Here is a 23928-nt window from a genome sequence, read left to right as displayed (position 1 = left end):
TTGAAAAATGACTAAACAGCAACAACAAAAAATTTTCATACAACCTTTTGTTTGAATAGTTTTGTACCTTGTGTCTATTAATTAACCTGCTGTATCTATTAATTCTCTAATTTTTTAATTCTATGGCTCTCTTTTCTTTTGTGATTTTTTCCTCTAGAACTCTTAATTTAGAAAAACTTTTATAAATCTTTAAAAAAAACTTCTTGTTTTATCTCTCCCAGAAATTGGTGCCCACATTGTGTAATTCTTTGAGGGTTTACTTATATATGTTGTTTTAGAGCCATTGTATTGTGATTGAGCATCCCTATCATCATCATAGTTTTTTGTGATGGGATCTTTTTTTCTCTTCACTCATTTTTCCATCCCATTTTTTGATTTTGGATTTATGTTAGTTAGGCTCTTTGCACTTCTGGAAAGAAGGTCTGGGCTGGTCTTAATGATGTTTTAGATGACTATTGAGTCTTATGTTATTTCAGGATCTCAGGGACAGCTAAGGCTAAGTAGCTACAACCTATCAGTGTACCCAAAGTAGTCTATTCCAGAGCAACGTTTGATTGTGTTCCCCCTCATCTGAGTCCTGCAAGTTCCAGGTGTGGTTTAGGGTCTGTACAACAGTAGACTGCATATTGATTCATCATCAGCCAGCTGAGAAGGTCTGCTGGTGCAGAGGGACAGAACTACAGCTTCTCCTGTGTATATGAGATTCCTGTGCTCTTTATTTCTCTCCATGTTTCATAGTGAATTAGAAGTGAGTACTGAGACCCTGCTCTGCACATAAAGTCTGAACCTCAATGATTCTGAGATGACTCCTAATTAGAGCTTTGTGGAAAGGAAACAAGATTTATGGTGGGGGAAGGGGCAACTGGGAGTGGCAGTTGGGTCATGTGACTAGCAATTCCTTCCTGCCAGCTTGACTTCCTTCCTGGTGTTGGAGGTTGGAGGAGCTTGTTCAGCTCAGTCTGGAGTGGTGTGCTTCTACTTGGTTCAGTCTGAAGACACAGGCCCAATCAGCTCTTAAGGTTAGAACTGTTCTTGTTGCTTTCTGTCTACTGCTAAGATTCTGAAATTGACAAAACTAGCACAGAGGATGGGAGTGGGAGAAACCCTCCACTAGCCTGTGAGGCCTGGCCTCAGCTCTGAAACTGAACAAAAACTCCAAACTTATTTAGGGACATCCCTTGCCCCTCTTTCCTGATACCACTCCAATCTATTTTTTCTGGGGCATAGACAGAGCTGAACATCACTTCAGCCATTCAATGACAAATAGTCCTTATCGGACCCCTGCTGCTTCCTCTCGGCAGGGTGTATCTCTCTCCTTTGCCTCACCAGCAGCAATATTCCCTCTCTCCCCACAATTCCTTCATACTCTGCTACTCACCTTCCATTATCCCCTGTTCTTCATATCCTCCCCATCTTTCCAAATAAATATTATAGTTTCTGGCAGAGCCAGTGAGGTTTTCCAACCTATTTTATCAAGAATTTGGGAAAAAGAAGTCAGTTGGAGGTGTCAGAGAAGTTTCAGATAAATTGGTCCTACATACATTTCAAAAGCCTGTGTGATTGTGGAAAGCAGCCATTTTGAGAGCAATGTTGAGTTCAACTAATCTGCCTAGCAATACCACAGCCAACAGAAACCACACCTTCTGAAGGGAGGAGGCAACTCTTAAAGGGCCAAACTTAAAAACATTTTTTTCTGTTGCAAAAGGCTTTTCAAGATACAAGACGGCAAAGAAACTATTACTTGCCATGGATTATTTAGATTATCTGGATTGGACATTTCTTTTATGTGTTTTACAACTTATTTTTTGTCAAGATTCCAGATTATATTTATTTTCTGCTTAAGATCTATGAAAGTTTGCAATGGCTGAATATAAGTATATGTCGCTTGATTTCATTCATTCCCACATATGCTGGAGCATTATTCTTCTTAATCCAATTATACAATGCCCCCCAAAAAGGTGTGCATCTAATTTATGGGAAAAAAGCAAAAGACTTTTGGCTGTGATGATTTTAGCCATGAAGGAGGAGATGATGCAACTAAATTTAGCAAATTATTAAGCAACTGACTGAGGAGAAACAATATGGCAAATGTATTAACACACAACATGACTTCCCTAAAAATAACAATGTATTTAGGCAAGAAAATACAGATGGGGCTGAAAGTAGAATACCAATATTGCCACTAAGAGATCAAACAAGCCTACAACCAGATAGCAGCATAATTCATATTAAAACACATAAACCATTTATAACAGCCAACCTTGAAAGTCTGAAAAAACAGATGCCTTCCTGGTTTTCAGAACCGATGAGATGTTTAAAAGAATTTAAAAGAGCAATTAGACTTTATGATCCAGATTTCCAGGACACTGAAATTTTTCTCTCAGAATTATTTTCAAAAAGGGAAAAACAACAATTCATTGATGAAACTTGAAACAATCCAAATTTAACATCATGGCCGGAGGAAGGAACCGACTTAGAGTTATCTAATAATGAAAATCTATGTTATCTAAGAAAGGCCAGAGAAGATCTATTAGAAGCAATGAAAAGTTTTTCAAAAAGACCAGATACTTGGGGACAATTTGACAAATTGAAATAGAAAGTCAGGAACATCCATCAAAGTTCCTCGATAGAGTGATTGAAGTAGCAGAGGATGTGCTTGGATTTGAAAATTTAACTGAACAAAATCTCTAACACATAAGGAGACAATTTGTGAAAGGCAGTAACATTCCTATAAGATCATATTTTAAACTTCAATGCCCAGACTGGGAAATACTAAGTCTGGAAGCTTTAAGAAAAACTGCAACTTACATATTTTCAGGTCATAACAAAATCCTAGAGGAAAAGGATGAAATAATCAAAGAGCTTAAAGCCAAGTTCAAAGGGACAAATAGCTCAAGTAAACATGAAGAAATTGAAGAAATAAAATATCTAGCCACTCTGCAATCATACAAACCCACATGAAATTACACACAAAGCAATCAAAAGAGAAATGTACCCAAATTTTCCTTTGTGGAAAAATGGGTAACATGGTTTGAGACTGTCATTTAAAAGCACAATTAGTCCAATCTAGTAACAGAGGTCCTGGAAAAGCAACATAAAGTATAGCAATAATAATACACAAACAAATACAAAATGTTGTGATTTTAATTGCAAGAATTCATTGCAAGCACCAAATTAGGAACCATGGAGAGATACATCCAACAAGGAGCGAAACCACGTTATTCGCAAGTAGTCTCAGGTGCTGCCAAACAAAGTCAGTTATGAAGCCAGGTACATGGGTAACATCAAAAAGGAAAAATGGGAAAGGAAATGGGGAAAATGAAAAGGAAGGAGACTGCATGCAGATAGAATGTGGGGTTCCAACAGCACAAAATAAAACTAAAGAACAGATAGAAGAAGAAATTCAGTTAGATAATGATGTAACAGAGATTAAAGAGAAAATTTTTGGAACAGTGGGACAAGCTACAAAGAAAGAGGAAGAAACAGAACTGGCAACAGTCTGTAATATACAAACTGCAAATGAATTAATTGAAGCACATGAGCAAACAATAGAAAGTTTCAATGGGGAGGAAAATACAATAACAGAAAACATTCAAATTATCAGACCTCCTGGAGACAATGACACTGAAAGCAAGGATGATATTATAAAAGAAAATACCAATGACATGATAGAAAAGTCAACCTTAAATCCTTATGCAGAAGAATTCCAACCAATAGTAATTGCACAAGAAAAAGCAAATGCAAACATTATTATGCCATCCTTAAGTCTCCATAATAATGCAATTCCCTTGCAAGCTGATGATGGATTGCAAAATGAATGTTCGAAGCAACAAGAGAAATCTGTAGCTGAAGAACAAAACTGGGATATGATAGCAGATCCACAGGAAGGAACAAACACACAGGAACCAAATTTATCAACACATAACACAGAGTTACAGCAGACTAATAGGCAAGAGCTTGCAAAAGAGTTGGGGAATATAGAAATCACCAAGCAACAGTCAGTGCAAGACACAAATCACACAGAATCACTATATTCAGTGATGTTTGATTCAGAAAATGAAGAAGACTGAGAACCTTATGAATATATCAAACTTTACAATCAAGATCACAAAGCTTTACAAGAGGGAGAGACAGATGATTACATTAACAACTCAAATCAAGAATAAATGATCCTGTCAGAAGAGTTAGTTCAGGACATAAAATACACAATCTCATTTGAAGAAATGCTGGCAGCACTGGGAGTCAAGAATTACCAAGAACTTTATGAAAAGTATGAGGAAGAGGAAAAAGACACTAAATTAGCAGTACAACAAAATCATATACCTGGTAGAAAACAAACAGAAGAAGAAGCAAACAACGTAATGATCCTATCACATCTTCCTTTCTCTGATGTAGAACTTCTCACACACTAGACTGTCAAAGAACAAAATATATAAAAGCTTTACAGACAAGAATAGCAGAGTTGCATGAAATGGGCTTGATACAACAAACAGTTCACCTGGATTACAATTTTCACAACATCAAAACAGGAGACATAGAATACTTTAAAATTTTCAATAGAAAATTGGCTACAGACAAAAAATGGACTGGATCACATAAAGTATTGCTTACTACCCCAATAGCTATAAAAAATTGCAGTGAAAGACTCATGGTTCCACTGTTCCCATGTAAAACCAGAAACAATTCAACATCACTGTAACAGACATAGAAGATAATTAGACAAAAAATATAGTGCTGAGAAATGAAAAGAAAAACTGATTAACATCAAAAAAGTACACCACAAAAAATAATAGTGACACATAATGTTCAAGAAAACTTTCCAGTCCAGAGGAAAAGCATCCCAGAGGAAAATCAACCCAGAGGAAAAGCATCCCAGAGGAAAAGCATCAAGAAAAGCTGCTAGAGAGGAGACAAAGAGGAAAAGCTGAAATGGACAGCTAAGACTTGAAACTTTGTAAATTTGTTTATATAAGAAGAGGACAGATGGAAAATGAGACTTATATGTAAGACTGACTATGTTGAAATAAGAAGAAAAAAGTAATTTCACATATTAGGAAAATAGCATGCATCACTACACAGCATGGGAGAAAGAAGAGATCCATCAGTCAACATGAGAAGTGGAAATCTGAAGAAACTTGATAAGTATTAATTCAACACAACACTATTAGACACAAAACACAAAATCACAAACTGACATATTGAGAGACCTTTTTTAAATAAACAAGTGACTGCAATTGTATTTATTGAAAAATGTAAATATGTATATAGTTAGTTCCATAAGGTCTTAGGCAAATAGAAAGATCAATAGATATTTCTATTTGACTGATGTCAGGATGTGGAACAATGTATATTATTGTATTATATGTAAATAATCTCTATAAATAATGTATATACTATAATTAGGTTAGTAACATAGTGATAGAGTCTGTAAATATATTTTTAGCATAGCATGTATATATGTTGTACATAAGATTAGGTTATAAATTAGACTAGAGACTTAGATAATAGTTATTATAAGTAGGGAATAGATTAGGAGTAAGTTAAGTTAAGCATAGCATAGAAAATTAGTTATATATAGAAATAGACTTAAGATGCATTTGCAGATAGTTAGTAGACTTTTAATTGTTTATTGTAAAGCTGATGCTGAAATTGTGTTTAATGGAAATATATATAAATAAGATAGTCTGCAAATAATAATATATTTATAAAATAGGAAAACTATTTCTTTTAGTTAATTTAGCAAAAGTAGTATTAGCACTAGGATTCAAATTTCTTGTAATAGTTTTATTCAAACATTTATTGTACTGAATTTATTGTAAAACCCTAAAACTACCCTTACCCAAACTTTCCTGCTAAGAAGTCCTTAGAGTAGATTTAGTAAATTGGTAACTATAATATAAATAAGTGACCTTGGGAAGGTCACAACAAAAAAAGGGGACAATTGTGGAAAGGAAACAAGACAGACAGTTGATGGGGGAAGGGGAAACTGGGAGAGGCAGTTGGGTCATGTGACTAGCATTTTCTTCCTGCCAGCTTGACTTCCTTCCTGGTGTTGGAGGTGGGAGGAGCTTGTTCAGCCCCGTCTGGAATGTTGTGTCTCTACTAGGTTCAGTCTGAAGACATAGACCCAGTCAGCTCTGAAGATTAGAACTGTTCTTGTTGCTTTCTATCTACTGCTAAGATTCTGAAATTTACAAAACTAGCACAGAGGACTGGAGTGGGAGAAATCCTCCACCAGCCTGTGAGGCCTGGCCTCAGCTTTGAAGCTGAACAAAAACTCCAACCTTATTCATTTATTCATTCATTTATTTGCTTGTTTATTTATTTATTTATTCATTCATTTATTTATTTATTATTTTTTAAACTTTACCTTCCATCTTGGAGTCAATACTGTGTATTGGCTCCAAGGCAGAAGAGTGGTAAGGGCTAGGCAATGGGGGTCAAGTGACTTGCCCAGGGTCACACAGCTGGGAAGTGTCTGAGGCCAAATTTGAACCTAGGACCTCCCGTCTCTAGGCCTGGCTCTCAATCCACTGAACTACCTAGCTGCCCCCACTCCAACCTTATTTAGGGACATCCCTCGCCCCTCTTTCCTGATACTGCTCCAATCCAAACTGGTTATTAAACTTTATCTTATTTGAATTCGCAGTCAGATAAGTGGATTATTTTTTCTGGGGCATAGAGGGAGCTGAACATCAATTCACTCATTCAATGACAAACAGTCCTCATCGGACCCCTGCTTCTTCCTCTCGGTAGGAGGCATCTCTCTCCTTTGCCTCACCAGCAGCAATATTCCCTCTCTCCCCTCAACTCCTCCATACCCTGCTACAAACCTTCCATTATCCCCTGTTCTTCATATCCTCCCCATCTTTCCCAATAAATTTTACAGCCTTAAACTTAAACTCTTTACTGGGCAGAGGTCCTTTCCTCAGTCTATCCCAGATCTGTGACTGAAAACCAGAGTAGTGAGTGAAAAAGCTGCCACGTAACACTAGTTGCTGTAGCCTGCATGAGGTTGCACCCAAGGCTAGGACTTTATCTTGATGTTAGATAAGGTCCCTGGGTGATTGAATACTCCCCGTGGACTTTTGATCAGACCCCCATTCCAAGGATCCACAGACCTCTTTATCTGCCTTCCTATGTTAACTTGGGCTGGACAGATGATTTACTATGATTTTTTTTCTTGTATTTCCTGATCAAGATTCAATCTAGTGCATTTTTAAAAATTTTCTTTAAACTATATAAACATAGTAACCACTACCACCACCAAAAAACATTTGTGAAAGAGAATTTAAACTCCTTTTGTTTATTTTAACTTAATCAAACTCTTGGAGTCCCCCAAGTTCATACCCTAAAGGACCACAAGCACTGCCCCCCACCTACCCCAGGAAGTGCTAGGAAAATTGAGAGACTATGACTGATTACTGCGATATGACAAGGAGAGCTGATGGTTGGAGAAAATTGTGCATAAAAGGAAGCCTCTGGAATCCTGGGGTGCTTGGGAGGTCTTTTGCCTCATGGGTGTGAGCTCTGGTGAGGTCCTTTTGCAGCTTCCTATTTCTGCTTCCTGATTCAGACTGGATTCTGGTGAAGTTTTGGCTTTCTGTGTGGAGACTCGGGCTAAAGAGGGACTTTTACTCTGGTGAGATTTTGCCTCCTTGGCATGAGAGACTTCCCTTTGCAGCTCAGCCCCTTCTGCATTGGTCTTTACTTGTGGAAATGCCTAGCTAGACACACTCTCATGGGCTGGTGAAATTCGCAATCAGATTCTCATTCACAGTTTGGAGGCTCTCAGACCCGGGCTTAGGGTATGTTTAGCTAGGCAATATTTTCTACCTCCTTCCTACATTTCCCTCTCTTACTATCAATATTTTGCTATAATAAAGCTAATAACAGTCTCATGACTTAAGAGTTAATTTTTATAAATGGCGACCACGACTTTAAAAATTCTTATATTTGTCAAACCCATTTTAATTATTACACATTTAACTCAGCAAATGCATAGAAAAAGTTATGTGCAAAAATCACAAGTTCTACAATGTTTGCAATTTGTTTGAAAACATGTAAAGGATATATATAAATTGTTAACTTTTGCCCTAGACTTGATACAGAAGAGTGGTAAGGGCTAGGTGGTCGGAGATAAGTAACTTGCCCAGGATCATGTAACTAGAAAGTGTCTGAGGTCAGATTTGAACCTATGTCCTCCTGATTCCTGGTCTGGTATTCTATTCACTGTGCTATCTAGCTGCCCCTCATTTAATGTATTAGTTACATGTTCTGGACAAGTCACATCTTCTTAGTACTCTAGATAACTCTCTTAGAATGTAAGTTACAGAGAAGATACTAACCTGGCGTCTTTCTGAGGGAGCAAAATTCGGTACTTTTTGGACACCCAAAGGAATTCCCTCATCAGGGAGTTCCCTGTACCAATGAAATCACAGGTCTAGGAATTATCCATTAACCTCATTTTCCTCAAATAATAAGCCTTCCTACAAATTACTGAATAAAAGGCTGAATAGCAGCATGCCACATTCTCCAAACAGAGAAGAGAACATCTAGTGTTGAAACATGCTGGATTCCCTTAGAATCCTCTCTTTACTCAGAAAGGCTTGATATGCTATTTATAAATAATCCAGCTCTCTTCCAAAGTAATTCCCTTAAAGACCACTACTAGGTAACAGATTGTTGGCCTGGTTCCAAGTATTGTGGGCGCCCAAATGCTAATGAAAATGGTATTCCTTGAAAAATGCACAGTAGTCTAGACTTCTTATCCTTTAGGCAGCCCTTCAGACTTCCCATTAGTCTGAATTACTGACCGTGGGCTCTATTTTGCTAAGTTTATTGTGTGTCGAGAGGGAAAAGGTTTCTTCACCCAAACTCTCCATAATGGCCTATTGGCCCCTCATTGCCTATTGGAGGCATCTAAGTAGAGGTGACAGTTCCTATCTCAGAGACTGTGGTTGACCATAGAGAGATAATGCCACAAATTTCCTTCACTCTGACTATGATTACCCCACTAGTTCTGGAGGAGGAGGAGTACAGAAGGGGAAAATCCTCTTTAGAATCCTGTCTTCTGATCCTGTCTCCCAATAATCCATGCAGTCCCATTTATTCCCCAAAATTTAATCGGCTCCTTGGGGAGAAGAGAAGTCCAGTGGAAGTACTTCACCCTTTCCCGCACATCAGAGATTTAGAATCACAACTATATTTCTGTGATGGACGGCGTGTGTCCAGTGAGCTCACAGTCAAGTCGAGAAGGGCCATGGACTCGAGTTCATGTGGACGGAAAGCTCCGGGTCTCTCTTCTGTGCTGGAGTCCTGGACTAGCAGGCTGGGTTATTCTGCCCTGGGGTAAATCTTCCAAAGTTTCCTCTGAGGGTTCTTTGGTTGGTGTAGTCCTAACCCTGGTTCTTGGGGTTGTGCCCTGGGGCTGCCTTCACTGCTGCCACAGAAGCTGGAGAGCACACAGCCTGCCAAGGACCTCTGGACCTCACTCCAGGGGCTTGTGCTTTAAGGGTGAGTCTGAGCTGTTCTTTTGTTGCTGTAGTCCCAGGCCTGGGATCCTGGCCTTGCCTGTACCCCAGTTCTGAGTCTGGCGTGATGGGTGGGGGGCTGAGAAGCCTGCATTTTCCCTTGTACAGTTTTGCTTTCAGATCCCCCTTTGATAGTGGAAATGCACTCTCTCTGCATATCTTTCCCGTTGTATTCAGTGGGAGAGTCGCCTCACTCATCTTGTTTTGACTAATGCCCTTTGGAGGTGCTGTTTAAAGATGGGTTTGGAAGGTAATTCAGAGCAGTTTGGAGGCTTCCTAGTCTTCCTATGCTTCTTAGCTGTGTGACCCTGGGTAAATCACTTAACCTCAATGACCTAATCCTTACTGGTCTTCTGCCTTGGAATTGATATTTAGTATTGATTTGAAGACAATAGGTAAGGCTTTTTAAAAATAGTAGATTAGGGGGCAGCTGGGTAGCTCAGTGGATTGAGAACCAGGCCTAGAGACGGGAGGTCCTAGGTTCAAATCTGGCCTCAGCCACTTCCTAGCTGTGTGACCCTGGGCAAGTCACTTGACCCCTATTGCCTAGCCCTTACCACTCTTCTGCCTTGGAGCCAATACACAGTATTGACTCCAAAAAGGAAGGTAAGGGTTTAAAAAAAATAGTAGATTAGCTTCTTTGTCTGATCAGGACTGGTGATAAGAAAATGGGAGACTTGGGAGCAAGGGTAGAGTTTTGAAGTACTGGGCCCTGCTTCCTAGTTGGAAATATTTCCCAGGATTGGTTGACTTTTTCAGTAGGGCAAAAATAATAATAATCCAAGATTTTGTCAGTGCCAGTCAACAAGCATTTATTAATGCTTACAATCGCTAGACACTGTGCTGAGCACTGGAGATACAAAGAAAGGCAATAATGTAGTCCCTTCCCTCAAGGAGCTCCCATTCTGATAGGGGAGGTGACATGCAGACATCATGGTACATTCAAGAGAAACACAGGTGGAGGGGGAGGTCATCTGCGAGGAAAGGCCTGACAAAGGCCTCCTGCAGAAAGTAAGCTCTGAGCCAAGTCCTGAAGGAAGCCAGGAAAGCTTGGAGGCAGGGCTGAGAAGGGAGAGTTTCCCAGGCAAACAGGACAGCCAATGAAAAGGCTGGGATTTGGTGATGGAGCGCTGCACCTTGTAGTGCATGTTATCTAGAGCCTGTCTGTCTATCTGTGTATATTTACCTATCTGTACCTATCTACCAGGGTGTATGGGGTGCTCAGGGAGGAGTAGTATCTCTGGTATGGAGGGCGTGTCGTGCCCTCCTAGGGCAGCTCTCCAGCCTCTGACCCCCACCTGACACCCAGCTCTCACTTGTGGCTCCCAGTAGCTGCTAGCATGCGGCAGCAGCCACACCCCGGCTTCGACAGGCCGGCTAAACCTTGTGAGGGTAGCCATTGGGTCGTCGTGGACCCCTGGTGAACCAGGGCTTTGCTCACCCAGCATGTGAAGACTGCTTCGGCGGAACAAGCGGAAGAAACCAACAAGAAAGTTCAACGGCTCAGAGGGCGACGCAGCAAAGCACTGTGGAGTGCTCAGGGCGTGTTGGAGCACAAAAGACAACACGGCCATCCAATGCAGCTGAGGAAGTCTCCAGACATAACAATTTTTCATGCCACTGGACCCAGGCTTCCAACGCCAAGAGAGTGGGACTGTCTCTGTGCATCGGCTTTTCCACTTAAATCTCCTTCATGCACAAGTATCTTTGTGCACACTCATCTATCCTAATCCCGTCCACCCTCTTCAAGACCTGCAGCAATGGGGGAGTGATGACGCAACAGGTGGAGGTGACCACTGGCAGTTGTAGTCACAATCCTGCACATAGACAGCCCACTGACCAGTGGTCACTCGGCCCTGTGGGCAGCAGGGACGTTCGACAGCATCCTGGGTGACTGAGCAGCCCTCTCTAGGACAGCACTGCTCACCCTAATCAAGGGAGGGGACTAGAAAAGGTGTCCCAAACATTGCCTGCCCTACAAACACCCGGTCAGCACACCACGGCTGGTGGGTCATGCCCTTAAGTGGTCGAAACCAAAGAAAACAAAACACAAAGAAACTCCTACTAGGAACATGGAACATCAGGACATTACTTGACAGAGAGAATACCCCAAGATCTGAGAGAAGAACAGCTCTAATCGGTAAAGAACTGGGGCGATATAACATCGACATCGAAGCCTTAAGTGAAACACGCTTACCAGAAGAGGGATCACTCAGCGAACCCACCACTGGATACACCTTCTTCTGGAAAGGTAGAGCCTCAAATGAAGACAGAATCCACAGTGTTGGCCTGGCCATCAAGACCAGTTTGCTCAAACAGCTGCCAGACTTGCCTGTGGGCATCAGCGAGAGGCTCATGAAGATCCGTTTGCCTCTCAGCAAAGACCAGTATGCCACAATCATCAGTGCATATGCACCAACACTGACCAGCACAGAGGAGACCTTCAAGCAGTTCTACTCTGACCTGAGTGCTGTCCTGCACTCAGTGCCCACAAATGACAAGCTGATACTACTGGGAGACTTCAACGCCCGTGTTGGCCAGGACCATGAAAGATGGAAAGGAGTGCTCAGCAAACACGGCGTGGGCAAAATGAACAACAATGGCCTACTGCTACTCAGCAAATGCTCAGAGTTTGACCTCACCATCACAAACACTGTGTTCAGAATGGCGAACAAATATAAAACAATGTGGATGCACCCACGATCAAAACAGTGGCATCTCATTGACTACATCATTGTACACCGGCAAGACATCCAGGATATAAAGATCATCAGAGCCACGAGAGGAGCTGAATGCTGGACAGATCACTGATTTGTTAGAGCGACTCTTCAAATGTGCATTGCGCCTCACCATCCAAAACACGCCCAGACAGTTTGCACATCTTGCAAGTGAGTCGTCTTAGAGATCCATCTTATTTGCAAACATTCCAGTCCTGCCTGGACGACAAGCTGTCTGCCAAGGGACCACTCACTGGAAGCTCAACCGAGAAATGGAACCAGTTTAGAGACGCAGTGAAGGAAACATCAAAGGCAGTCCTAGGCCCCAAACAATGCAACCACCAGGACTGGTTTGATTGACAAGAACAACACTGCTATTAAAGACCTATTGAGCAAGAAGAACAAAGCCTTTATGAAGTGGCAAAATAACCCAAACTCTGCTCCTAAAAAGGACAGATTCAAGTCTCTCCAAGCCACGGCGCAGCGTGAGATCAGGAAGATGCAAGACCAATGGTGGGAAAGAAAGGCAGAAGAAATCCAGCGCTTTGCTGATACGAAAAACTACAAACAATTTTTCAGTGCCCTCAAGACTGTCTATGGGCCATTAAAACCCACCACCACTCCCTTGCTATCCTCTGATGGTGACACTCTCATAAAAGATAAAAAAGGCATCAGCAACAGGTGGAAAGAATACTTCAGTCAGCTTCTCAACCGACCCTCTTCAGTCGACCAAAGTGCCCTTGACCAGATCCCCCAAAACCACTCCATTGAACAACTTGATGTCCCTCCTTCAATAGAGGAAGTCTAAAAAGCCATCAAACAAATGAGTGCAGGCAAGGCACCCGGTAAAGACAGGATCCCAACCGAGGTGTACAAGGCCTTAAATGGAAAGGTGCTCCAGGCATTCCACATAGTGCTGACCAGCATATGGGAAGAGGAAGACATGACCCCAGAACTCAGAGATGCCTCCATCGTAGCCCTATACAAGAACAAAGGCGCACAAGCAGCCTGTGACAACTACAGAGACATTTCACTACTCTCCACTGCTGGAAAGATCCTCGCCCGTGTTATACTCAACAGATTCCTGTCATCTGTTTCAGAGCAGAACCTGCCTGAATCACAATGTGGCTTCCGACCAGATCGCAGCACCATCGACATGGTCTTCATGGTGAGGCAAATGCAGGAAAAATGCCTTGAGCAGAACCTAAGTCTCTACATTGTCTTCATAGATCTGACAAAGGCATTCGACACAGTGAACAGGGATGCATTGTGGGTGATCCTCAGCAAGCTCGGTTGCCCAGCAAAATTTGTCAAACTGATCCAGCTCTTTCATGTCGACATGACAGGGGAAGTCCTATCTGGTGGAGAGACTTCCGATCGCTTCAACATCTTCAATGGTGTGAAACAAGGCTGTATCCTCGCTCTGGTACTATTCAACCTATTTTTCACCCAAGTATTATGACATGCTGTGGTGGATCTAGACCTGGGCGTCTACATCAAATACTGACTGGATGCCTCACTATTCGACCTTTGCCGCCTGACTGCAAAAACAAAGACAACAGAGAGACTCATCCTGGAAGCTCTCTTCACAGATGACTGTGCTCTCATGGCCCACCAAGAAAATCATCCCCAAACCATTGTGGACAGGTTCTCCACCACAACAAAACTGTTTGGCCTGACTATCAGCCTCAGCAAAACAGAGGTGCTGTTCCAACCTGCACCAGGGAGGCCAACAAGCCAGCCGTGCATTACAATCGATGGCACGCAGCTTTCTAACGTCAACACTTTCAAGTGCCTGGGCAGCACCATCGCCAATGACGGGTCCCTAGACCACGAGATCAATGCCAGAATTCAAAAGGCCAGCCAGGCACTCGGGAGGCTGCGCTCCAAAGTCCTCCAACACAGAGGTGTAAGCACTGCGACGAAGCTCAAAGTGTATAACGCAATGGTCCTCAGCTCACTCCTGTATGATTGTGAGACATGGACACTGTACTGGAAGCACATGAAGCAGTTGGAGTAATTCCACCAACACTCCCTCCGGTCAATCATGAGGATCTGATGGCAGGACCGAATCACCCACCAGGAAGTCCTTGACAGAGCCAACTCCACCAGCATCGAAGTCCTGGTCTTCAAAACCCAGCTACGATGGTCTGGACACGTCATCCACATGGACCCACCGCGAATACCAAGACAGGTATTCTATGGGGAACTGTCAGTGGGACTCAGGAAACAAGGCCGGCCAAAGAGAAGATTCAAGGATCAGCTAAAGTCCAACTTGAAGTGGGCTGGCATTACGTCAAAGCAACTATAACTCGCTGCCTCTGACAGAAGCAGCTGGCGAACCCCCATTCACCATGACACTACCACCTTTGAAGATGAGTGACATCGATGTCTTGCCGCTGCGCGTGAACGCCGACACCAGGCCATAACTGCACCTCTCATAACAACTGGTGTCCCATGCCCCATGTGCCACAAACTCTGCGCCTCAGCCTTTGGACTTCAAAGCCACATGAGGGTACACCATAGATGAAACTGCACAAAGACAATAGTCATTCTTGGTCACCGAGAGACTACCACTACACCTATCTACCTGTCTGTCTATCTATATCTATGTCCATGTCTAATATAGCTATCATTTATCTGTCTGTCTATCTGTGAATATTTATCTATCTGTTGTGAATTTTAAAAGCATTCCACCCTAAACAAACCGTACTTTAGAAGATCTGATTTAGGTATTTCCTGATCAATAACAATAGAGATACTTGAACTAACAGAATCAGGTTTTGGGAACCCTGAATTTCTCCACCCTCCTTAGTTTAACAAGATTAGGAAGGTCTGCACCAAACTCAAGATTTATTTATCTGAGGAAATGACCTTCAATAGACATGTGCAGAAAAAGCAGACAGACCCCTGGGCTGCCCTAAGTCAAGCTAAGCTATTATTGGTACAAATGAGATGCAAGAAAGTGACGTAAAACCATCTATATAAGGCATGTCACTTCTTCTCTCTTTCTCTTTTCTTGGAGAGGCGACTCTGGCTGGCAGTGTGCTAGGTGTTCCGACATCTTGGATTGGTGGCCTTTATTTTGTCTGGTTTTGGAGGTGAGTTTGCCTGGAGCTGATTCAGGTTCCGGCATCTTGGCTTAGCCCTTTCTTTTTGGTGTTCAGGCTGACTTTTCCCTCCTTCACACTTCAAAACCTTATTTCCTAATCTTCCCTCCCAGTGCTAGCTGGTGGGGGGGGGTGGGGGGGAGGAAGGGGGAAAAAAACCTACTCCTTTCCTTCTTCCTTCTCCTTAGTCTCCTCCACTATCAATTAAATCACCATAAAATTTCCAGCTGACTTGGGTGTTTCATTTAGGATTTTATAAATAAAATATTATTACATTCAGTCTCAACCATAATTTAAACTTTACATTGTCTGTCTCTCTATATCTATGTCCATATCTAATATAGCTATCATTTATCTGTCTGTCTATCTTTCTTTATTTCTCTATCTATAGGTATCTCTCTGACTATGTATCTCTCTATCTGTCATCTCTCTCTGTCTATGCTTCTATATCTATCTCTCTGTCTGTCTATATTTATCTATATCATATCTATCTATCATCTCTCTGTCTATTAATTTATTGGTTCATTCATTGGCTCATCTATTCATCAATTCATTTATGTCAATGTCTATTAAACTATTTATTTCCATTGCTACAACAGAAGAAAAATCTCCTAGTAGCCATGCTCCTCTTCATAAACCTCACCCGATTTAGTCAGGCTGCTAGAGGCCCTGTGGAATACCTCCCACCTCCTACTGGAATCATGTCAAGAATTCACTCATCTTTCCCTGATGACGAAACATGGCAGTAGGACCTCCATCTTTCCATGAGGCAAAAAAGTCTCCCTCCCCAGCCCATGGCATTCTTCCCATCCTGCCCAGCTTCAAGGAACCGTTGATCTTTTCTTTATTATAAAATGAATTCTACTATCTAAGTATGGGAATCCCAAGACAATTTCACCTTGCTCATTTGATGCCTATAAAAGTAGCTCATTCACAGATAGATCGAGCTCTTCTCTTATCTGCCAAAAGTTGTTACTTGAACTGAAAGGCTTCATGTGTTTTCTGACTTAGAGCTATTAAAAATGATTTCTTTTATTGCAAGAAAAAACAAATTGGTGACTGTGGGAGCGAGGCCAGCCACTCTTCACTCTCGCTCCTCTTTGAGTTTCTGAAACAAAATGTGGCCGTGCTCTGTTCTCTACAGGCGGCCCTTCTTCCACAGACACCAGGCCTCCATTTCAGCCTAAACCTGGAGGGAAATTGAGAAGAGTGGAATTTGTTTTCTGCAGGGAAGGAAAGGGAGTTGCTCTCTTCAGAGACAATGAAATGGCCCTCGCAGAGCCTGAAAACTGGCACCATCCACTAGGCGGCGGCCCTCTTGAGAAATGATAACGAGGACGGCTGTTTTGTTTGGAGTCCAGCACAGCCCCATTTCCCCACCATAACTGGCCTCCCTGAGGCCTGGAGCGGTGTTTGGAGCCAGGCCTGCTAATTTTGCAGAATGCATCCCAAATATCTTCAAAGACCAGAGACTTCTCTAATAGTCCCTGTTCCTTGGTGCCCAGCATCTGCGACCCCTCGTCCCTTTAGGACCATTGTAGATTTTCTTTCTGGTAAGAAAACAAATGCTTTCGGAGTGATCCAGACAGACCACCCCCCTTTTTAAGAAGCCTGAGACGACACAAACAGATCGTTGCTATTGCTTTTCTTGGTTTTTGAGAACTTTTCTTTTTTGGAAGGGAGGAAAGAGTTACTTCTAAAGCAGATCCTCATCTGCCTTTGACACAAGAGCGAGCCTGAGATCGTATCTGGGCGCATTGTACATAGCTGTGTTGCAATAGCCTCAGGTTTTGGCTGACGTAGTGAAACCTCAATAATTTGACTTCATTAATTTGTAATCGGGGACGATCTGAACAGGGACTTGGCTCCAGACTCCTTTGCTGAGCAAACTCTTTCTTCACAGTGTAAACGGCCTGAAAAGAGAATGCTTCAAATGCTTCAGAACAAACTTGAGGGGCCTTAATAAATCACTTACATATAAACAATCGGCTTGCCGGCTGCAATACTTTTTTTTTATTTATTTGTAGATCTTTGAAGCTCAAAGAATTAAAAACGAGTTTCACCCAGAGGGCAATGGAGAAAGGGAGGCACGTTGTATGCCAAGAAGTAAGACAGAGAAGCAGCATCGAAGGGGGCAAAGCTGGGCTGGTCGCGGGGCTGACAAGGACTATATTTCAAGAGAAAGTGAGGAGGGTTCCTATAGCGAACTCGGGGGACGGCATAAACCAAAGTGGGACCTAATGGGCAGGCGTGGGGAGGTCACCGTCTGTGCCACGGGAGCGGCAAGATCAGAGACCACCGGAACGTTGGGGAGAGCCAGAATGAATCTTAGAGCTCACTCAGTCATGAAACTGAGACCCAGAGATGTGAAGGAACTTAGCCAAGGCCAGCTGGGTTGTGCTAGAAGGGAGACTCAAACCCGGAAAACCCTATTGCTTCATACCCTGTCATGCTGGCCCTTTATTATAATATTATTTTTTATAAAATAATTTTCATATTTTATAATATTATTTTTAGAAAATAACTTTCATATTTTATAATATAATATATTTTTATTTTATATTATTTTTACAAAATAGTTTTCATATTTTATAACATATTTTTAGAAAACAATTTTCATATTTTATAATAGATTTTTATTATATTATAATAATTTTATAATAATATTTATATTATAATAATATTATGATGATGATGGACGGCTTGTTTGAATGATACTTCAGTTTTCCAGTGTGATCGTGGAGGCGGTGTACTACTAAAGAAGGCTAGATTTGGACTGAAATACTTGAGTTTACTAGGTGGGTTGGGAGCTTCTAGGTTCAAATCTGCCCTCAGCTGTGTGACTCTGGGCAAATAAACTTAACCCCAGTTGCCTGCCCTAACTGCTCTTCTGCCTTGGGACTAATAATGAATATTGATTCTAAGATAGAGGTAAAAGTTTTTTTTTTTTTTAAAGACAAGTTTAAACAATAGTTCAGCCATATTACCTGTGTGATGTTAGGCAACAATTCACTTCTCTATGACTCCATTTTCTCCTCTGTGATAAAGGGGTTAGTTTAGTTGTCTGTAACCCATCTTCTATAGAAGTAGTCTATGGGTAGATATCAGAGAGTCCATGAATTTGGATAGGAAAAAAGTTAAAACTTTGTTTCAATATAATAGGTTTCCCAAATTGTGATGTTTGATGGTGATGGAATACTACTGTGCTGTAAGGAGTGATGAACAGGATGACTTCAGAAAGAGCTGGAGAGACCTACGTGAACTGATGCAGAGTGAAGTGAGCAGAACCAGGAAAACACTGTATACAGTAACAGCAATACTGTGGAATGATCAACTGGGATAGACTTAGCAACTAACAGCAATACAATGTTCCAGGAGAATGCTGAGGGACTTATGACAAAGAATGCTGGCCACCTCTGGAGAAAGAACTGTTGGGGTCAGAATGCAGATGAAGGCAGACAATTTTTCATCTGTTTATTTGGGTTTATTGGGGGGGGTTTATAAGATTACTCACAAAAATGAACAGTATGAAAAAATACAATAAAATTTAATAACAAGGGAAAATATAATAGGTTTCCTTTATAATCCTATGTATTTTAGTTGATGCATTTAAAAACATTATTCAGGGAAAGAGGCCATAGGTTTCACTAACCTGCCCAAAGGGTCCATGATAAGAAAAAAAGAAGATGAAGAGCCTCTGACTAAAGTGATTTCTAAGACCTTTTTCAAGCTGAAATCTTCTTAGTGATGATTCTGGTTAACTGAATTTTCCCAATTTATTGAGGGCAGTTAAATGTTAAAACCCTGCAAAATGTTCTCTGAGGCTTTTTTCTTTGACTTCTGGATTGATAAGGGATCTTAGTCCAATCCTTGCATTTTATATATGCAGAATTTGAGGCCCAGAAAGGCAAAAATACTTGTCCCAAGGTCATATAGATAGCAGAGCTAGGATTCAGACCTTCCAGCTATACTCATTTACCATTGAATCAGTCACTTTTAAGGGTAACATCTAGCTGGGATATACTGCTAAGTGATAAAAATTAAATTATTTCCCATTATTCCCCAAAGCTGACTTTTCCCTACCCAACAAATAAAGTATAACTGTAATAACAAACAAAGCCCTTTAGTTTGCAAACTTGGTTTTTAACAGTTGGACAAAGCGTATCCCACTATTGTCATGATTCCCTAGAAAGCTTTGGGCCTCAGTTTCCTTCTTTGTAAAACGATGGGTATTGGACTAGATGATAAGTAAGGTCCCTTATGGCTTTAGAAATCTATGATATCCTGAGCTAATTAGGGAGGAAATTGCCACCCCAGGACGCCAATAGACTCTCTTATCCTCAACTATTTGGACTATCATTTTTCTGCTATAGATTGCAAATGACAAGGGAGTTTTTTCTACTTTTCATCTGCTAAAGATATAACTTTTTAATTCTGTAAGTGGTGGTAGTTTTGCCTTGAAGCGAAGGGCAAAAAGGGAGGGAAGAGTTATCTCTTTCTGATTTAATAATACATGCTAGCATTTATATAGTGATTTAAATTTTGCAAAGCATCTTCTCCATTCTTTTATGCTCATAGCAACTTAGTTGAAGTAGGGGCTTTTATTATCCCATTTTTATATATGAGGAAATCAAGGCAGAGATTAAGTGACTTGTTCAGTCACATGGTTAGTAAATATGTGAGGCAAGATTTGAATTCAGATTTTTCTTGACATTAGATGTCTTTAGGATCATTTAATGACTGCTTATTATCATTATACAGTCAGAATGTGATTAGGGTCTCTCCAAATATTTCCTTTCCTTTTTTTTCTATAATCCAATTAGTTCTTATTATAATAAGACATGACTCAAATCTAACCTATCAAAGACCCATTTGAGTAAATGGGTAATCAATCACTTCCCTTCTTCATAGTTTCAGAATAAAAGTATCATCCACTGTGTGCACTGTTTTGGGGGGAATGTTTGACTTTTCCAGAGACTAATTCCATCTCTCAAAAGGCTGATGAGGTGATTGAAAGTCATGTCATAGGAGATTAGGTAGAAGATAACTGGAGATGAATAATCTAAAGAAGAGAAGACTTGGGACTTGAGCTGTGATCCTCAGTTATTAGAAGGCTTGTCATGTGGACAGATAGATGGCACAGTGGATCAAGTGGTGAGCTGGAGTCAGGAAGACTCTTCTTTGTGAGTTCAAATCTAGCTTCAAATACTTGCTAGTTGTGGGAACCTGAACAAGTCACTTAATCCTGTTTGCCTCAGTTTCCTCATCTGGACAATGAGCTGGAGAAAGAAATGCCAAACCACTCCATTATCTTTGCCAGGAAAACCCAAAATAGTGTCACCAAGAGATGGACATGACTGAAATGACTCAACAAATCACATGGAGGGAGGTATTAGACATGGCCCCAGCAGATAGAAATAGTAGCAATGAGTGCCAATTATCAATAAACAGGTTTTGTCTCAGGAGAAGAAAATTAATTAGAACTGTCCAAAAGTGGAATAAGCGTTACTTCAAAAGGTTCCTTATCACTGAAAGTTATCAAGCTGAACTGTCACTTCACATTCATAGAGGGAAATAATTTCTACTCCATGTAGAGTTTGGCCCAACTGAACTCTGAATTCTCTTCTAAAGTTTAAATTTCCAAAATCTTGGAAAGATTGTGCTGTTTTTTAACCTTTTGGGGGAGGAGGGAGAATAGATGGGAAAGGGAGTGCAAGGCTCTGATCACAAAAGCTACACAAACAAAAACCCCAACTCTACGGGGCCAGATTCTGCAGGTGGATGGGCTGCTGAGAAAGTCAGATGGAATTATTAAGACGAGACCCAAAGACTTTGAAGGTAAGTCACCTACAAAGAATTGGAGATTCACAGCTCAGGAGTTTCTGATTAATGAACCTCAGTCCAGATGGTAATACTTTATTTATTTATTTAAATTTTATTTATTCTTTGATAGTATTTTAACCCTCTTCCAAACATTGTCCAAACTTTCACAAAAAAAGAACAAAATTAAGGAGCTCTAAAGTGGTTGAAATAATTTCTTTTGAGTTATCTTTGGACCCAAGCAAGATGAAGGGGCTCATCAACCGGGCAATACTGGACAGAATGCCAAAGTGAACACACATAAGCACATCAGGAAATTCAAACTGACCGCTCATTTGTGCCTTTTCCTTACTGAAAGAACTTGGCCGTGGGAGTCAGCACTAGAGAGACATTTTAGAATAAGATCAAGGGGGGAAAATGTTGCTTAAAATTTGCTAAGACATTTCTTCCTCCCCCCTTAACTTCTTTTTTAGCTGGAATATTGAAACATACACACGAGCCACAGATTGATGATTTTTGATGAAGGTCCTGGGTATATTCTATGCTGGTATGTCATGTCTACCAGCTGAAATAAAACTGGTCAATTGTGAAATGACTAGAGGAGTGTGGGTAAAGAGGAATGGAAGTTATAAGACCCCATTGTCGCTTTGGTGAGAGCCAATCCTTCCTACAAAGAGGCCACCTTCCACTGACTGTCATCATCATTGTCATCATCAACTACAAGCTAAATGCTGGGATGATAAAGGAAGACAAGAATATGGCGCCTGCCCTCAAAGAGCTGGCTCAAATGCCTGTCTTTGAGAAACCCTGTAAATAAATAGAGAAAACTCAGGGGCGTAAGGAGAGGGAAGATGGTGACTATAGTAGGTTGTAGCAGCCTGAGAGGCCTCTCTGCCCCAAATATTTCTGGCAAGGGGGATCAAGGTGGCTCAGTGGGTGAAGAACCAGGCCTGGAGATGGGAGGCCCTGGGTTCAAATGTGACCTCAGACACTGTCTAGCTATATGACCCTGGACAAGTCACTTAACCCCCATATTGCCTAGCCTTTACTTACTCTTCTGCCTTGGAACTAATGCATGGTAGATTCTGAGAGGAAAGTAAGTGTTAAAAAAAAGTTGATGGGCTAGTTATGGTTGTTGGGGTGAGGCTAGCTCTGTCCATTTTTTTAGGGTAACATAACACTGGCTCCAGTCTGAAGAGAAAAGTGCCTGAGCATTCCCAGCTTTGACCAAAGGAAATCTTGTGGCTAATTACTCTGCTAACAGTTTTGTACTTACCTTCACCCAGAAGATGTATCTTCAGAAGATGCCTGGAGGATGGGATTTTCCCTGATCCAGAAGTCAGGGATTCTGAGTCTTCTCTCATATTGCAGAGCAGAAGCAACAAGCCTACCCTTCTCCCCAGGAACGTGTTTTTTAGGGGACTCAAGCCTGTCCCCCAGCTCACATTTCCCTCTTATTTGGATTCAGAACGAAGACTGGGTGCTCAGGATAAAGAAAAACAAAAGCAAAATAACTTCAAGAAACCTAAACTGAAGCCAGAAATGGGAAAAGTTTGCACCATTAAAAAGGAAAAAAAACAAAAACAAAAATGATGTATTTTGGCTTCAGGGCAGCAAAAGGCAACAGTTAACCTGACAGAAAGCAGCTATTTGATTGTTTGCCATCATGTCAAACTTTTCAAAATTGGGATGTTAAAAAAAAAAGGCAAGACATTCATAAGACTATAATGATGCACGTGGTCTAGGAACAATTAAAAATGTAACCCTCCTCATGGAAGGCCTGGAAATCAAATCCAGAGCCCATGTGCCCACCTACATTTGTTTTGTCTTCATTTCTTCATTTTCATTCTGACAGCAAGGAAACCCATGAATTGCACACGTGAACAAGTTTTAACTTTAAAAGCAGACATGCAACAAGTAACCTACCTTTGGCACAGTTTCAGACACAACGTGTCAGGTGCCACCCATCAGGTTTATTTTAAGTTCACCTTCCCATTTGTTAGCTTAGCGTGGGTGGCTTTTACATTGGCAGGTGACAATTTTACAGTATTTCTTTTCCTCCTGTGGGCATCCATCAAGAAATAGTTAAAGTAACGAAGAACAAAGCTTTCTGTCTATATATCTTGATTCAGAGTGGGAAACTGCTAAGCCACATATACTTAACTTTGTCCCATATATCTTGATTAAGGTTGGGAAGAATGAGGAGAATTCTAACTTTCTATCTTGCATGACCTTCCTAGGGATTTTCCTTCCTTCCTTCCTTCCTTCCTTCCTTCTTTCCTTCCTTCCTTCCTTCCTTCCTTCCTTCCTTCCTTCCTTCCTTCCTTCCTTCCTTCCTTCCTTCCTTCCTTCCTTCCTTCCTTCCTTCCTTCCTTCCTTCCTTCCTTCCTTCCTTCCTTCCTTCCTTCCTTCCTTCTTTCATTCCTTCCTCCCTTCCCTCCCCTCTCTTTTAACTTTCTTTGTCTCTTTGTCTCTCTCTCTTCTTTCTTTCTTTCTTTCTTTCTTTCTTTCTTTCTTTCTTTCTTTCTTTCTTTCTTTCTTTCTTTCTTTCTTTCTTTCTTTCTTTCTTTCTTTCTTTCTTTCTTTCTCTTTCTCTCTCTTCTTTCTTTCTTTCTTTCTTTCTTTCTTTCTTTCTTTCTTTCTTTCTTTCTTTCTTTCTTTCTTTCTTTCTTTCTCTTTCTCTCTCTCTCTCTTTCTTTCTTTCTTTCTTTCTTTCTTTCTTTCTTTCTTTCTTTCTTTCTTTCTTTC

The sequence above is a fragment of the Monodelphis domestica genome, chromosome 8 (assembly GCF_027887165.1).
Source record: "Monodelphis domestica isolate mMonDom1 chromosome 8, mMonDom1.pri, whole genome shotgun sequence".
NCBI classification, from domain to species: Eukaryota; Metazoa; Chordata; class Mammalia; order Didelphimorphia; family Didelphidae; genus Monodelphis; species Monodelphis domestica.
The sequence above is the reverse complement of the archived record's forward strand: the minus strand, read 5'-3'. Positions refer to the sequence as shown.